This window comes from Labrus mixtus, chromosome 13 (assembly GCF_963584025.1).
Source record: "Labrus mixtus chromosome 13, fLabMix1.1, whole genome shotgun sequence".
Lineage (NCBI taxonomy): Eukaryota > Metazoa > Chordata > Actinopteri > Labriformes > Labridae > Labrus > Labrus mixtus.
Genome location: NC_083624.1, coordinates 28,374,243 through 28,388,364, shown reverse-complemented (window position 1 = coordinate 28,388,364; position 14,122 = coordinate 28,374,243).

Below are 14,122 nucleotides of genomic sequence, written 5' to 3'. Positions count from 1 at the left end.
TTCATGAGAGGGGTGGGTCAATTGAAAGTATTCATGAAGAAATTCGGCTTCAAAAAAGTTGAAAATTTTCATGAAGTATTTGGGCTTCAAAAAAGTTGAAAATTTTCATGGAGTAATTCGGCTTCAAAAAAGTTTTCGCAAGGGGGGGGTGTTTCGTCTTTTTTCAACTTTTTCGTAAGGGGGGGTGTTTCGTCTTTTTTCAACTTTTTCGTAAGAGGGGGGTGTTTCGTCTTTTTTCAACTTTTTCGTGAGGGGGGTGGGTCAATTGAAAGTCTTCATGAAGAAATTCGGCTTCAAAAAAGTTGAAAATTTTCATGAAGTATTTGGGCTTCAAAAAAGTTGAAAATTTTCATGAAGAAATTCGGATTCAAAAAAGTTTTCGCAAGGGGGGGGTGTTTCGTCTTTTTTCAACTTTTTCGTAAGGGGGGGGTGTTTCGTCTTTTTTCAACTTTTTCGTAAGGGGGGGTGTTTCGTCTTTTTTCAACTTTTTCGTAAGAGGGGGGTGTTTCGTCTTTTTTCAACTTTTTCGTGAGGGGGGGTGGGTCAATTGAAAATATTCATGAAGAAATTCGGCTTCAAAAAAGTTGAAAATTTTCATGAAGTATTTGGGCTTCAAAAAAGTTTAAAATTTTCATGAAGAAATTCGGCTTCAAAAAGGTTGAAAATATTCATGAAGAAATTCGGCTTCAAAAAAGATTAAAATTTTCATGAAGAAATTCGGCTTCAAAAAAGTTTAAAATTTTCATGAAGTATTTGGACTTCAAAAATGTTTTAAATTTTGATGAAGAAATTCGGCTTCAAAAAAGTTGAACATTTTCATGAAGAAATTCGGCTTCAAAAAAGTTTTCGTAAGGGGGGGGTGTTTCGTCTTTTTTCAACTTTTTCGTGAGGGGGGGTGGGTCAATTGAAAATATTCATGAAGAAATTCGGCTTCAAAAAAGTTGAAAATTTTCATGAAGAAATTCGGCTTCAAAAAAGTTTTCGTAAGGGGGAGGTGTTTCGTCTTTTTTCAACTTTTTCGTGAGGGGGGGTGTTTCGTCTTTTTTCAACTTTTTCGTGAGGGGGGGTGGGTCAATTGAAAATATTCATGAAGAAATTCGGCTTCAAAAAAGTTGAAAATTTTCATGAAGTATTTGGGCTTTAAAAAAGTTTAAAATTTTCATGAAGAAATTCGGCTTCAAAAAGGTTGAAAATATTCATGAAGAAATTCGGCTTCAAAAAAGTTTAAAATTTTCATGAAGTATTGAGGCTTCAAAAAAGTTTAAAATTTTCATGAAGAAATTCGGCTTCAAAAAAGTTTTCGTAAGGGGGAGGTGTTTCGTCTTTTTTCAACTTTTTCGTGAGGGGGGGTGTTTCGTCTTTTTTCAACTTTTTCGTAAGGGGGGGGTGTTTCGTCTTTTTTCAACTTTTTCGTGAGGGGGGTGGGTCAATTGAAAGTATTCATGAAGAAATTCGGCTTCAAAAAAGTTTTCGCAAGGGGGGGGTGTTTCGTCTTTTTTCAACTTTTCCGTAAGGGGGGGGTGTTTCGTCTTTTTTCAACTTTTTCGTAAAGGGGGAGTGTTTCGTCTTTTTTCAACTTTTTCGTAAGAGGGGGGTGTTTCGTCTTTTTTCAACTTTTTCGTGAGGGGGGGTGGGTCAATTTAAAATATTCATGAAGAAATTCGGCTTCAAAAAAGTTGAAAATTTTCATGAAGTATTTGGGCTTCAAAAAAGTTTAAAATTTTCATGAAGAAATTCGGCTTCAAAAAGGTTGAAAATATTCATGAAGAAATTCGGCTTCAAAAAAGATTAAAATTTTCATGAAGAAATTCGGCTTCAAAAAAGTTTAAAATTTTCATGAAGTATTTGGACTTCAAAAATGTTTTAAATTTTGATGAAGAAATTCGGCTTCAAAAAAGTTTAAAATTTTCATGAAGAAATTCGGCTTCAAAAAAGATGAAAATTTTTATGAAGTATTTGGGCTTCAAAAAAGTTGAAAATTTTCATGAAGAAATTCGGCTTCAAAAAAGTTTTCGTAAGGGGGGGGTGTTTCGTCTTTTTTTTCACTTTTTCGTAAGAGGGGGGTGTTTCGTCTTTTTTCAACTTTTTCGTGAGGGGGGGTGGGTCAATTGAAAATATTCATGAAGAAATTCGGCTTCAAAAGAGTTGAAAATTTTCATGAAGTATTTGGGCTTCAAAAATGTTTTAAATTTTCATGAAGAAATTCGGCTTCAAAAAAGTTTAAAATTTTCATGAAGTATTTGGACTTCAAAAATGTTTTAAATTTTGATGAAGAAATTCGGCTTCAAAAAAGTTTAAAATTTTCATGAAGAAATTCGGCTTCAAAAAATTTTTCGTAAGGGGGGGTGTTTCGTCTTTTTTCAACTTTTTCGTAAGAGGGGGGTGTTTCGTCTTTTTTCAACTTTTTCGTGAGGGGGGGTGGGTCAATTGAAAATATTCATGAAGAAATTCGGCTTCAAAAAAGTTGAAAATTTTCATGAAGTATTTGGGCTTCAAAAATGTTTTAAATTTTCATGAAGAAATTCGGCTTCAAAAAGGTTGAAAATATTCATGAAGAAATTCGGCTTCAAAAAAGATTAAAATTTTCATGAAGAAATTCGGCTTCAAAAAAGTTTAAAATTTTCATGAAGTATTTGGACTTCAAAAATGTTTTAAATTTTGATGAAGAAATTCGGCTTCAAAAAAGTTGAAAATTTTCATGAAGAAATTCGGCTTCAAAAAAGATGAAAATTTTCATGAAGTATTTGGGCTTCAAAAAAGTTGAAAATTTTCATGAAGAAATTCGGCTTCAAAAAAGTTTTCGTAAGGGGGGGGTGTTTCGTCTTTTTTTTCACTTTTTCGTAAGAGGGGGGTGTTTCGTCTTTTTTCAACTTTTTCGTGAGGGGGGGTGGGTCAATTGAAAATATTCATGAAGAAATTCGGCTTCAAAAGAGTTGAAAATTTTCATGAAGTATTTGGGCTTCAAAAATGTTTTAAATTTTCATGAAGAAATTCGGCTTCAAAAAAGTTTAAAATTTTCATGAAGTATTTGGACTTCAAAAATGTTTTAAATTTTGATGAAGAAATTCGGCTTCAAAAAAGTTTAAAATTTTCATGAAGAAATTCGGCTTCAAAAAAGATGAAAATTTTCATGAAGTATTTGGGCTTCAAAAAAGTTGAAAATTTTCATGAAGAAATTCGGCTTCAAAAATTTTTTCGTAAGGGGGGGGTGTTTCGTCTTTTTTTTCACTTTTTCGTAAGAGGGGGGTGTTTCGTCTTTTTTCAACTTTTTCGTGAGGTGGATGGGTCAATTGAAAATATTCATGAAGAAATTCGGCTTCAAAAAAGTTGAAAATTTTCATGAAGTATTTGGGCTTCAAAAATGTTTTAAATTTTCATGAAGAAATTCGGCTTCAAAAAGGTTGAAAATATTCATGAAGAAATTCGGCTTCAAAAAAGATTAAAATTTTCATGAAGAAATTCGGCTTCAAAAAAGTTTAAAATTTTCATGAAGTATTTGGACTTCAAAAATGTTTTAAATTTTGATGAAGAAATTCGGCTTCAAAAAAGTTTAAAATTATCATGAAGAAATTCGGCTTCAAAAAAGATGAAAATTTTCATGAAGTATTTGGGCTTCAAAAAAGTTGAAAATTTTCATGAAGAAATTCGGCTTCAAAAAAGTTTTCGTAAGGGGGGGGTGTTTCGTCTTTTTTCAACTTTTTCGTGAGGGGGGGTGGGTCAATTGAAAATATTCATGAAGAAATTCGGCTTCAAAAAAGTTTAAAATTTTCATGAAGAAATTCGGCTTCAAAAAAGTTTAAAATTTTCATGAAGTATTTGGACTTCAAAAATGTTTTAAATTTTGATGAAGAAATTCGGCTTCAAAAAAGTTTTCGCAAGGGGGGGATGTTTCGTCTTTTTTCAACTTTTTCGTAAGAGGGGGGTGTTTCGTCTTTTTTCAACTTTTTCATGAGAGGGGTGGGTCAATTGAAAGTATTCATGAAGAAATTCGGCTTCAAAAAAGTTGAAAATTTTCATGAAGTATTTGGGCTTCAAAAAAGTTGAAAATTTTCATGAAGAAATTCGGCTTCAAAAAAGTTTTCGCGAGGGGGGGGTGTTTCGTCTTTTTTCAACTTTTTCGTAAGGGGGGGGTGTTTCGTCTTTTTTCAACTTTTTCGTAAGGGGGGGGTGTTTCGTCTTTTTTTTCACTTTTTCGTAAGAGGGGGGTGTTTCGTCTTTTTTCAACTTTTTCGTGAGGGGGGGTGGGTCAATTGAAAATATTCATGAAGAAATTCGGCTTCAAAAAAGTTGAAAATTTGCATGAAGTATTTGGGCTTCAAAAATGTTTTAAATTTTCATGAAGAAATTCGGCTTCAAAAAAGTTTTCGCAAGGGGGGGGTGTTTCGTCTTTTTTCAACTTTTTCGTAAGGGGGGGTGTTTCGTCTTTTTTCAACTTTTTCGTAAGAGGGGGGTGTTTCGTCTTTTTTCAACTTTTTCGTGAGGGGGGTGGGTCAATTGAAAGTCTTCGTGAAGAAATTCGGCTTCAAAAAAGTTGAAAATTTTCATGAAGTATTTGGGCTTCAAAAAAGTTGAAAATTTTCATGAAGAAATTCGGATTCAAAAAAGTTTTCGCAAGGGGGGGGTGTTTCGTCTTTTTTCAACTTTTTCGTAAGGGGGGGGTGTTTCGTCTTTTTTCAACTTTTTCGTAAGGGGGGGTGTTTCGTCTTTTTTCAACTTTTTCGTAAGAGGGGGGTGTTTCGTCTTTTTTCAACTTTTTCGTGAGGGGGGTGGGTCAATTGAAAATATTCATGAAGAAATTCGGCTTCAAAAAAGTTTAAAATTTTCATGAAGAAATTCGGCTTCAAAAAAGATGAAAATTTTCATGAAGTATTTGGGCTTCAAAAAAGTTGAAAATTTTCATGAAGAAATTCGGCTTCAAAAAAGTTTTCGTAAGGGGGGGGTGTTTCGTCTTTTTTTTCACTTTTTCGTAAGAGGGGGGTGTTTCGTCTTTTTTCAACTTTTTCGTGAGGGGGGGTGGGTCAATTGAAAATATTCATGAAGAAATTCGGCTTCAAAAGAGTTGAAAATTTTCATGAAGTATTTGGGCTTCAAAAATGTTTTAAATTTTCATGAAGAAATTCGGCTTCAAAAAAGTTTAAAATTTTCATGAAGTATTTGGACTTCAAAAATGTTTTAAATTTTAATGAAGAAATTCGGCTTCAAAAAAGTTTAAAATTTTCATGAAGAAATTCGGCTTCAAAAAAGATGAAAATTTTCATGAAGTATTTGGGCTTCAAAAAAGTTGAAAATTTTCATGAAGAAATTCGGCTTCAAAAATTTTTTCGTAAGGGGGGGGTGTTTCGTCTTTTTTTTCACTTTTTCGTAAGAGGGGGGTGTTTCGTCTTTTTTCAACTTTTTCGTGAGGTGGATGGGTCAATTGAAAATATTCATGAAGAAATTCGGCTTCAAAAAAGTTGAAAATTTTCATGAAGTATTTGGGCTTCAAAAATGTTTTAAATTTTCATGAAGAAATTCGGCTTCAAAAAAGTTTTCGCAAGGGGGGGATGTTTCGTCTTTTTTCAACTTTTTCGTAAGAGGGGGGTGTTTCGTCTTTTTTCAACTTTTTCATGAGAGGGGTGGGTCAATTGAAAGTATTCATGAAGAAATTCGGCTTCAAAAAAGTTGAAAATTTTCATGAAGTATTTGGGCTTCAAAAAAGTTGAAAATTTTCATGAAGAAATTCGGCTTCAAAAAAGTTTTCGCGAGGGGGGGGTGTTTCGTCTTTTTTCAACTTTTTCGTAAGGGGGGGGTGTTTCGTCTTTTTTCAACTTTTTCGTAAGGGGGGGGTGTTTCGTCTTTTTTTTTCACTTTTTCGTAAGAGGGGGGTGTTTCGTCTTTTTTCAACTTTTTCGTGAGGGGGGGTGGGTCAATTGAAAATATTCATGAAGTATTTGGGCTTCAAAAAAGTTGAAAATTTTCATGAAGAAATTGGGCTTCAAAAAAGTTGAACGTTTTCATGAAGTATTTGGGCTTCAAAAAAGTTGAAAATTTTCATGAAGAAATTCGGCTTCAAAAAAGTTTTCGTAAGGGGGAGGTGTTTCATCTTTTTTCAACTTTTTCGTAAGGGGGGGTGTTTCGTCTTTTTTCAACTTTTTCGTAAGAGGGGGGTGTTTCGTCTTTTTTCAACTTTTAAGTGAGGGGGTGGGTCAATTGAAAGTATTCATGAAGAAATTCGGATTCAAAAAAGTTTAAAATTTTCATGAAGTATTTGGGCTTCAAAAAAGTTGAAAATTTTAATGAAGAAATTCGTCTTCAAAAAGGTTTTCGCAAGGGGGGGTGTTTCGTCTTTTTTCAACTTTTTCGTAAGGGGGGGGGTGTTTCGTCTTTTTTCAACTTTTTCGTAAGGGGGGGTGTTTCGTCTTTTTTCAACTTTTTCGTAAGAGGGGGGTGTTTCGTCTTTTTTCAACTTTTTCGTGAGGGGGGGTGGGTCAATTGAAAATATTCATGAAGATATTCGGCTTCAAAAAAGTTGAAAATTTTCATGAAGAAATTCGGCTTCAATAAAGTTGAAAATTTTCATGAAGAAATTCGGCTTCAAAAAAGATGAAAATTTTCATGAAGTATTTGGGCTTCGAAAAAGTTGAAAATTTTAATGAAGAAATTCGTCTTCAAAAAGGTTTTCGCAATGGGGGGTGTTTCGTCTTTTTTCAACTTTTTCGTAAGGGGGGGTGTTTCCTCTCTTTTCAACTTTTTCATATGGGGAGGTTGGTCAATTGAAATTTTTCATGAAGTATTTGGGCTTCAAAAAAGTTGAAAATTTTCATGAAGTATTTGGGCTTCAAAAAAGTTGAAAATTTTCATGAAGAAATTCGGCTTCAAAAAAGTTGAACGTTTTCATGAAGTATTTGGGCTTCAAAAAAGTTGAAAATTTTCATGAAGTATTTGGGCTTCAAAAAAGTTGAAAATATTCATGAAGAAATTCGGCTTCAAAAAAGTTGAAAATTTTCATGAAGTATTTGGGCTTCAAAAATTTTTTAAATTTTCATGAAGAAATTCGGCTTCAAAAAAGTTGAAAATTTTCATGAAGTATTTGGGCTTCAAAAAAGTTTAAAATTTTCATGAAGAAATTCGGCTTCAAAAAAGTTTTCGTAAGGGGGAGGTGTTTTGTCTTTTTTCAACTTTTTCGTGAGGGGGGGTGTTTCGTCTTTTTTCAACTTTTTCGTAAGGGGGGGGTGTTTCGTCTTTTTTCAACTTTTTCGTGAGGGGGGTGGGTCAATTGAAAGTATTCATGAAGAAATTCGGCTTCAAAAAAGTTTTCGCAAGGGGGGGGTGTTTCGTCTTTTTTCAACTTTTTCGTAAGGGGGGGGTGTTTCGTCTTTTTTCAACTTTTTCGTAAAGGGGGAGTGTTTCGTCTTTTTTCAACTTTTTCGTAAGAGGGGGGTGTTTCGTCTTTTTTCAACTTTTTCGTGAGGGGGGGTGGGTCAATTGAAAATATTCATGAAGAAATTCGGCTTCAAAAAAGTTGAAAATTTTCATGAAGTATTGAGGCTTCAAAAAAGTTTAAAATTTTCATGAAGAAATTCGGCTTCAAAAAAGTTTTCGTAAGGGGGAGGTGTTTCGTCTTTTTTCAACTTTTTCGTGAGGGGGGGTGTTTCGTCTTTTTTCAACTTTTTCGTAAGAGGGGGGTGTTTCGTCTTTTTTCAACTTTTTCGTGAGGGGGGGTGGGTCAATTGAAAATATTCATGAAGAAATTCGGCTTCAAAAAAGTTGAAAATTTTCATGAAGTATTTGGGCTTCAAAAAAGTTTAAAATTTTCATGAAGAAATTCGGCTTCAAAAAGGTTGAAAATATTCATGAAGAAATTCGGCTTCAAAAAAGATTAAAATTTTCATGAAGAAATTCGGCTTCAAAAAAGTTTAAAATTTTCATGAAGTATTTGGACTTCAAAAATGTTTTAAATTTTGATGAAGAAATTCGGCTTCAAAAAAGTTTAAAATTTTCATGAAGAAATTCGGCTTCAAAAAAGATGAAAATTTTCATGAAGTATTTGGGCTTCACAAAAGTTGAAAATTTTCATGAAGAAATTCGGCTTCAAAAAAGTTTTCGTAAGGGGGGGGTGTTTCGTCTTTTTTTTCACTTTTTCGTAAGAGGGGGGTGTTTCGTCTTTTTTCAACTTTTTCGTGAGGGGGGGTGGGTCAATTGAAAATATTCATGAAGAAATTCGGCTTCAAAAGAGTTGAAAATTTTCATGAAGTATTTGGGCTTCAAAAATGTTTTAAATTTTCATGAAGAAATTCGGCTTCAAAAAAGTTTAAAATTTTCATGAAGTATTTGGACTTCAAAAATGTTTTAAATTTTGATGAAGAAATTCGGCTTCAAAAAAGTTTAAAATTTTCATGAAGAAATTCGGCTTCAAAAAAGATGAAAATTTTCATGAAGTATTTGGGCTTCAAAAAAGTTGAAAATTTTCATGAAGAAATTCGGCTTCAAAAAATTTTTCGTAAGGGGGGGGTGTTTCGTCTTTTTTTTCACTTTTTCGTAAGAGGGGGGTGTTTCGTCTTTTTTCAACTTTTTCGTGAGGTGGATGGGTCAATTGAAAATATTCATGAAGAAATTCGGCTTCAAAAAAGTTGAAAATTTTCATGAAGTATTTGGGCTTCAAAAATGTTTTAAATTTTCATGAAGAAATTCGGCTTCAAAAAGGTTGAAAATATTCATGAAGAAATTCGGCTTCAAAAAAGATTAAAATTTTCATGAAGAAATTCGGCTTCAAAAAAGTTTAAAATTTTCATGAAGTATTTGGACTTCAAAAATGTTTTAAATTTTGATGAAGAAATTCGGCTTCAAAAAAGTTTAAAATTATCATGAAGAAATTCGGCTTCAAAAAAGATGAAAATTTTCATGAAGTATTTGGGCTTCAAAAAAGTTGAAAATTTTCATGAAGAAATTCGGCTTCAAAAAAGTTTTCGTAAGGGGGGGGTGTTTCGTCTTTTTTCAACTTTTTCGTGAGGGGGGGTGGGTCAATTGAAAATATTCATGAAGAAATTCGGCTTCAAAAAAGTTGAAAATTTTCATGAAGAAATTCGGCTTCAAAAAAGTTTAAAATTTTCATGAAGTATTTGGACTTCAAAAATGTTTTAAATTTTGATGAAGAAATTCGGCTTCAAAAAAGTTTTCGCAAGGGGGGGATGTTTCGTCTTTTTTCAACTTTTTCGTAAGAGGGGGGTGTTTCGTCTTTTTTCAACTTTTTCATGAGAGGGGTGGGTCAATTGAAAGTATTCATGAAGAAATTCGGCTTCAAAAAAGTTGAAAATTTTCATGAAGTATTTGGGCTTCAAAAAAGTTGAAAATTTTCATGAAGAAATTCGGCTTCAAAAAAGTTTTCGCGAGGGGGGGGTGTTTCGTCTTTTTTCAACTTTTTCGTAAGGGGGGGGTGTTTCGTCTTTTTTCAACTTTTTCGTAAGGGGGGGGTGTTTCGTCTTTTTTTTCACTTTTTCGTAAGAGGGGGGTGTTTCGTCTTTTTTCAACTTTTTCGTGAGGGGGGGTGGGTCAATTGAAAATATTCATGAAGAAATTCGGCTTCAAAAAAGTTGAAAATTTGCATGAAGTATTTGGGCTTCAAAAATGTTTTAAATTTTCATGAAGAAATTCGGCTCCAAAAAAGTTTTCGCAAGGGGGGGGTGTTTCGTCTTTTTTCAACTTTTTCGTAAGGGGGGGTGTTTCGTCTTTTTTCAACTTTTTCGTAAGAGGGGGGTGTTTCGTCTTTTTTCAACTTTTTCGTGAGGGGGGTGGGTCAATTGAAAGTCTTCGTGAAGAAATTCGGCTTCAAAAAAGTTGAAAATTTTCATGAAGTATTTGGGCTTCAAAAAAGTTGAAAATTTTCATGAAGAAATTCGGATTCAAAAAAGTTTTCGCAAGGGGGGGGTGTTTCGTCTTTTTTCAACTTTTTCGTAAGGGGGGGGTGTTTCGTCTTTTTTCAACTTTTTCGTAAGGGGGGGTGTTTCGTCTTTTTTCAACTTTTTCGTAAGAGGGGGGTGTTTCGTCTTTTTTCAACTTTTTCGTGAGGGGGGTGGGTCAATTGAAAATATTCATGAAGAAATTCGGCTTCAAAAAAGTTTAAAATTTTCATGAAGAAATTCGGCTTCAAAAAAGATGAAAATTTTCATGAAGTATTTGGGCTTCAAAAAAGTTGAAAATTTTCATGAAGAAATTCGGCTTCAAAAAAGTTTTCGTAAGGGGGGGGTGTTTCGTCTTTTTTTTCACTTTTTCGTAAGAGGGGGGTGTTTCGTCTTTTTTCAACTTTTTCGTGAGGGGGGGTGGGTCAATTGAAAATATTCATGAAGAAATTCGGCTTCAAAAGAGTTGAAAATTTTCATGAAGTATTTGGGCTTCAAAAATGTTTTAAATTTTCATGAAGAAATTCGGCTTCAAAAAAGTTTAAAATTTTCATGAAGTATTTGGACTTCAAAAATGTTTTAAATTTTAATGAAGAAATTCGGCTTCAAAAAAGTTTAAAATTTTCATGAAGAAATTCGGCTTCAAAAAAGATGAAAATTTTCATGAAGTATTTGGGCTTCAAAAAAGTAGAAAATTTTCATGAAGAAATTCGGCTTCAAAAATTTTTTCGTAAGGGGGGGGTGTTTCGTCTTTTTTTTCACTTTTTCGTAAGAGGGGGGTGTTTCGTCTTTTTTCAACTTTTTCGTGAGGTGGATGGGTCAATTGAAAATATTCATGAAGAAATTCGGCTTCAAAAAAGTTGAAAATTTTCATGAAGTATTTGGGCTTCAAAAATGTTTTAAATTTTCATGAAGAAATTCGGCTTCAAAAAAGTTTTCGCAAGGGGGGGATGTTTCGTCTTTTTTCAACTTTTTCGTAAGAGGGGGGTGTTTCGTCTTTTTTCAACTTTTTCATGAGAGGGGTGGGTCAATTGAAAGTATTCATGAAGAAATTCGGCTTCAAAAAAGTTGAAAATTTTCATGAAGTATTTGGGCTTCAAAAAAGTTGAAAATTTTCATGAAGAAATTCGGCTTCAAAAAAGTTTTCGCGAGGGGGGGGTGTTTCGTCTTTTTTCAACTTTTTCGTAAGGGGGGGGTGTTTCGTCTTTTTTCAACTTTTTCGTAAGGGGGGGGTGTTTCGTCTTTTTTTTTCACTTTTTCGTAAGAGGGGGGTGTTTCGTCTTTTTTCAACTTTTTCATGAGGGGGGGTGGGTCAATTGAAAATATTCATGAAGAAATTCGGCTTCAAAAAAGTTGAAAATTTGCATGAAGTATTTGGGCTTCAAAAATGTTTTAAATTTTCATGAAGAAATTCGGCTTCAAAAAAGTTTAAAATTTTCATGAAGTATTTGGACTTCAAAAATGTTTTAAATTTTGATGAAGAAATTCGGCTTCAAAAAAGTTGAAAATTTTCATGAAGAAATTCGGCTTCAAAAAAGTTTTCGAAAGGGGGGGGTGTTTCGTCTTTTTTCAACTTTTTCGTAAGGGGGGGTGTTTCCTCTTCTTTCAACTTTTTCATAAGGGGGGGTTGGTCAATTGAAATTTTTCATGAAGTATTTGGGCTTCAAAAAAGTTGAAAATTTTCATGAAGAAATTGGGCTTCAAAAAAGTTGAACGTTTTCATGAAGTATTTGGGCTTCAAAAAAGTTGAAAATTTTCATGAAGTATTTGGGCTTCAAAAAAGTTTAAAATTTTCAGGAAGTATATGGGCTTCAAAAAAGTTGAAAATATTCATGAAGAAATTCGGCTTCAAAAAAGTTGAAAATTTTCATGAAGTATTTGGGCTTCAAAAAAGTTGAAAATTTTCATGAAGAAATTCGGCTTCAAAAAAGTTGAAAATTTTCATGAAGAAATTCGGCTTCAAAAAAGTTTTCGAAAGGGGGGGGTGTTTCGTCTTTTTTCAACTTTTTCGTAAGGGGGGGTGTTTCCTCTTCTTTCAACTTTTTCATAAGGGGGGGTTGGTCAATTGAAATTTTTCATGAAGTATTTGGGCTTCAAAAAAGTTGAAAATTTTCATGAAGAAATTGGGCTTCAAAAAAGTTGAACGTTTTCATGAAGTATTTGGGCTTCAAAAAAGTTGAAAATTTTCATGAAGTATTTGGGCTTCAAAAAAGTTGAAAATTTTCAGGAAGTATATGGGCTTCAAAAAAGTTGAAAATATTCATGAAGAAATTCGGCTTCAAAAAAGTTGAAAATTTTCATGAAGTATTTGGGCTTCAAAAAAGTTGAAAATTTTCATGAAGAAATTCGGCTTCAAAAAGGTTGAAAATATTCATGAAGAAATTCGGCTTCAAAAAAGTTTAAAATTTTCATGAAGTATTGAGGCTTCAAAAAAGTTTAAAATTTTCATGAAGAAATTCGGCTTCAAAAAAGTTTTCGTAAGGGGGAGGTGTTTCGTCTTTTTTCAACTTTTTCGTGAGGGGGGGTGTTTCGTCTTTTTTCAACTTTTTCGTAAGAGGGGGGTGTTTCGTCTTTTTTCAACTTTTTCGTGAGGGGGGGTGGGTCAATTGAAAATATTCATGAAGAAATTCGGCTTCAAAAAAGTTGAAAATTTTCATGAAGTATTTGGGCTTCAAAAAAGTTTAAAATTTTCATGAAGAAATTCGGCTTCAAAAAGGTTGAAAATATTCATGAAGAAATTCGGCTTCAAAAAAGATTAAAATTTTCATGAAGAAATTCGGCTTCAAAAAAGTTTAAAATTTTCATGAAGTATTTGGACTTCAAAAATGTTTTAAATTTTGATGAAGAAATTCGGCTTCAAAAAAGTTTAAAATTTTCATGAAGAAATTCGGCTTCAAAAAAGATGAAAATTTTCATGAAGTATTTGGGCTTCAAAAAAGTTGAAAATTTTCATGAAGAAATTCGGCTTCAAAAAAGTTTTCGTAAGGGGGGGGTGTTTCGTCTTTTTTTTCACTTTTTCGTAAGAGGGGGGTGTTTCGTCTTTTTTCAACTTTTTCGTGAGGGGGGGTGGGTCAATTGAAAATATTCATGAAGAAATTCGGCTTCAAAAGAGTTGAAAATTTTCATGAAGTATTTGGGCTTCAAAAATGTTTTAAATTTTCATGAAGAAATTCGGCTTCAAAAAAGTTTAAAATTTTCATGAAGTATTTGGACTTCAAAAATGTTTTAAATTTTGATGAAGAAATTCGGCTTCAAAAAAGTTTAAAATTTTCATGAAGAAATTCGGCTTCAAAAAAGATGAAAATTTTCATGAAGTATTTGGGCTTCAAAAAAGTTGAAAATTTTCATGAAGAAATTCGGCTTCAAAAAATTTTTCGTAAGGGGGGGGTGTTTCGTCTTTTTTTTCACTTTTTCGTAAGAGGGGGGTGTTTCGTCTTTTTTCAACTTTTTCGTGAGGTGGATGGGTCAATTGAAAATATTCATGAAGAAATTCGGCTTCAAAAAAGTTGAAAATTTTCATGAAGTATTTGGGCTTCAAAAATGTTTTAAATTTTCATGAAGAAATTCGGCTTCAAAAAGGTTGAAAATATTCATGAAGAAATTCGGCTTCAAAAAAGATTAAAATTTTCATGAAGAAATTCGGCTTCAAAAAAGTTTAAAATTTTCATGAAGTATTTGGACTTCAAAAATGTTTTAAATTTTGATGAAGAAATTCGGCTTCAAAAAAGTTTAAAATTATCATGAAGAAATTCGGCTTCAAAAAAGATGAAAATTTTCATGAAGTATTTGGGCTTCAAAAAAGTTGAAAATTTTCATGAAGAAATTCGGCTTCAAAAAAGTTTTCGTAAGGGGGGGGTGTTTCGTCTTTTTTCAACTTTTTCGTGAGGGGGGGTGGGTCAATTGAAAATATTCATGAAGAAATTCGGCTTCAAAAAAGTTGAAAATTTTCATGAAGAAATTCGGCTTCAAAAAAGTTGAAAATTTTCATGAAGTATTTGGGCTTCAAAAATGTTTTAAATTTTCATGAAGAAATTCGGCTTCAAAAAAGTTTTCGCAAGGGGGGGATGTTTCGTCTTTTTTCAACTTTTTCGTAAGAGGGGGGTGTTTCGTCTTTTTTCAACTTTTTCATGAGAGGGGTGGGTCAATTGAAAGTATTCATGAAGAAATTCGGCTTCAAAAAAGTTGAAAATTTTCATGAAGTATTTGGGCTTCAAAAAAGTTGAAAATTTTCATGAAGAAATTCGGCT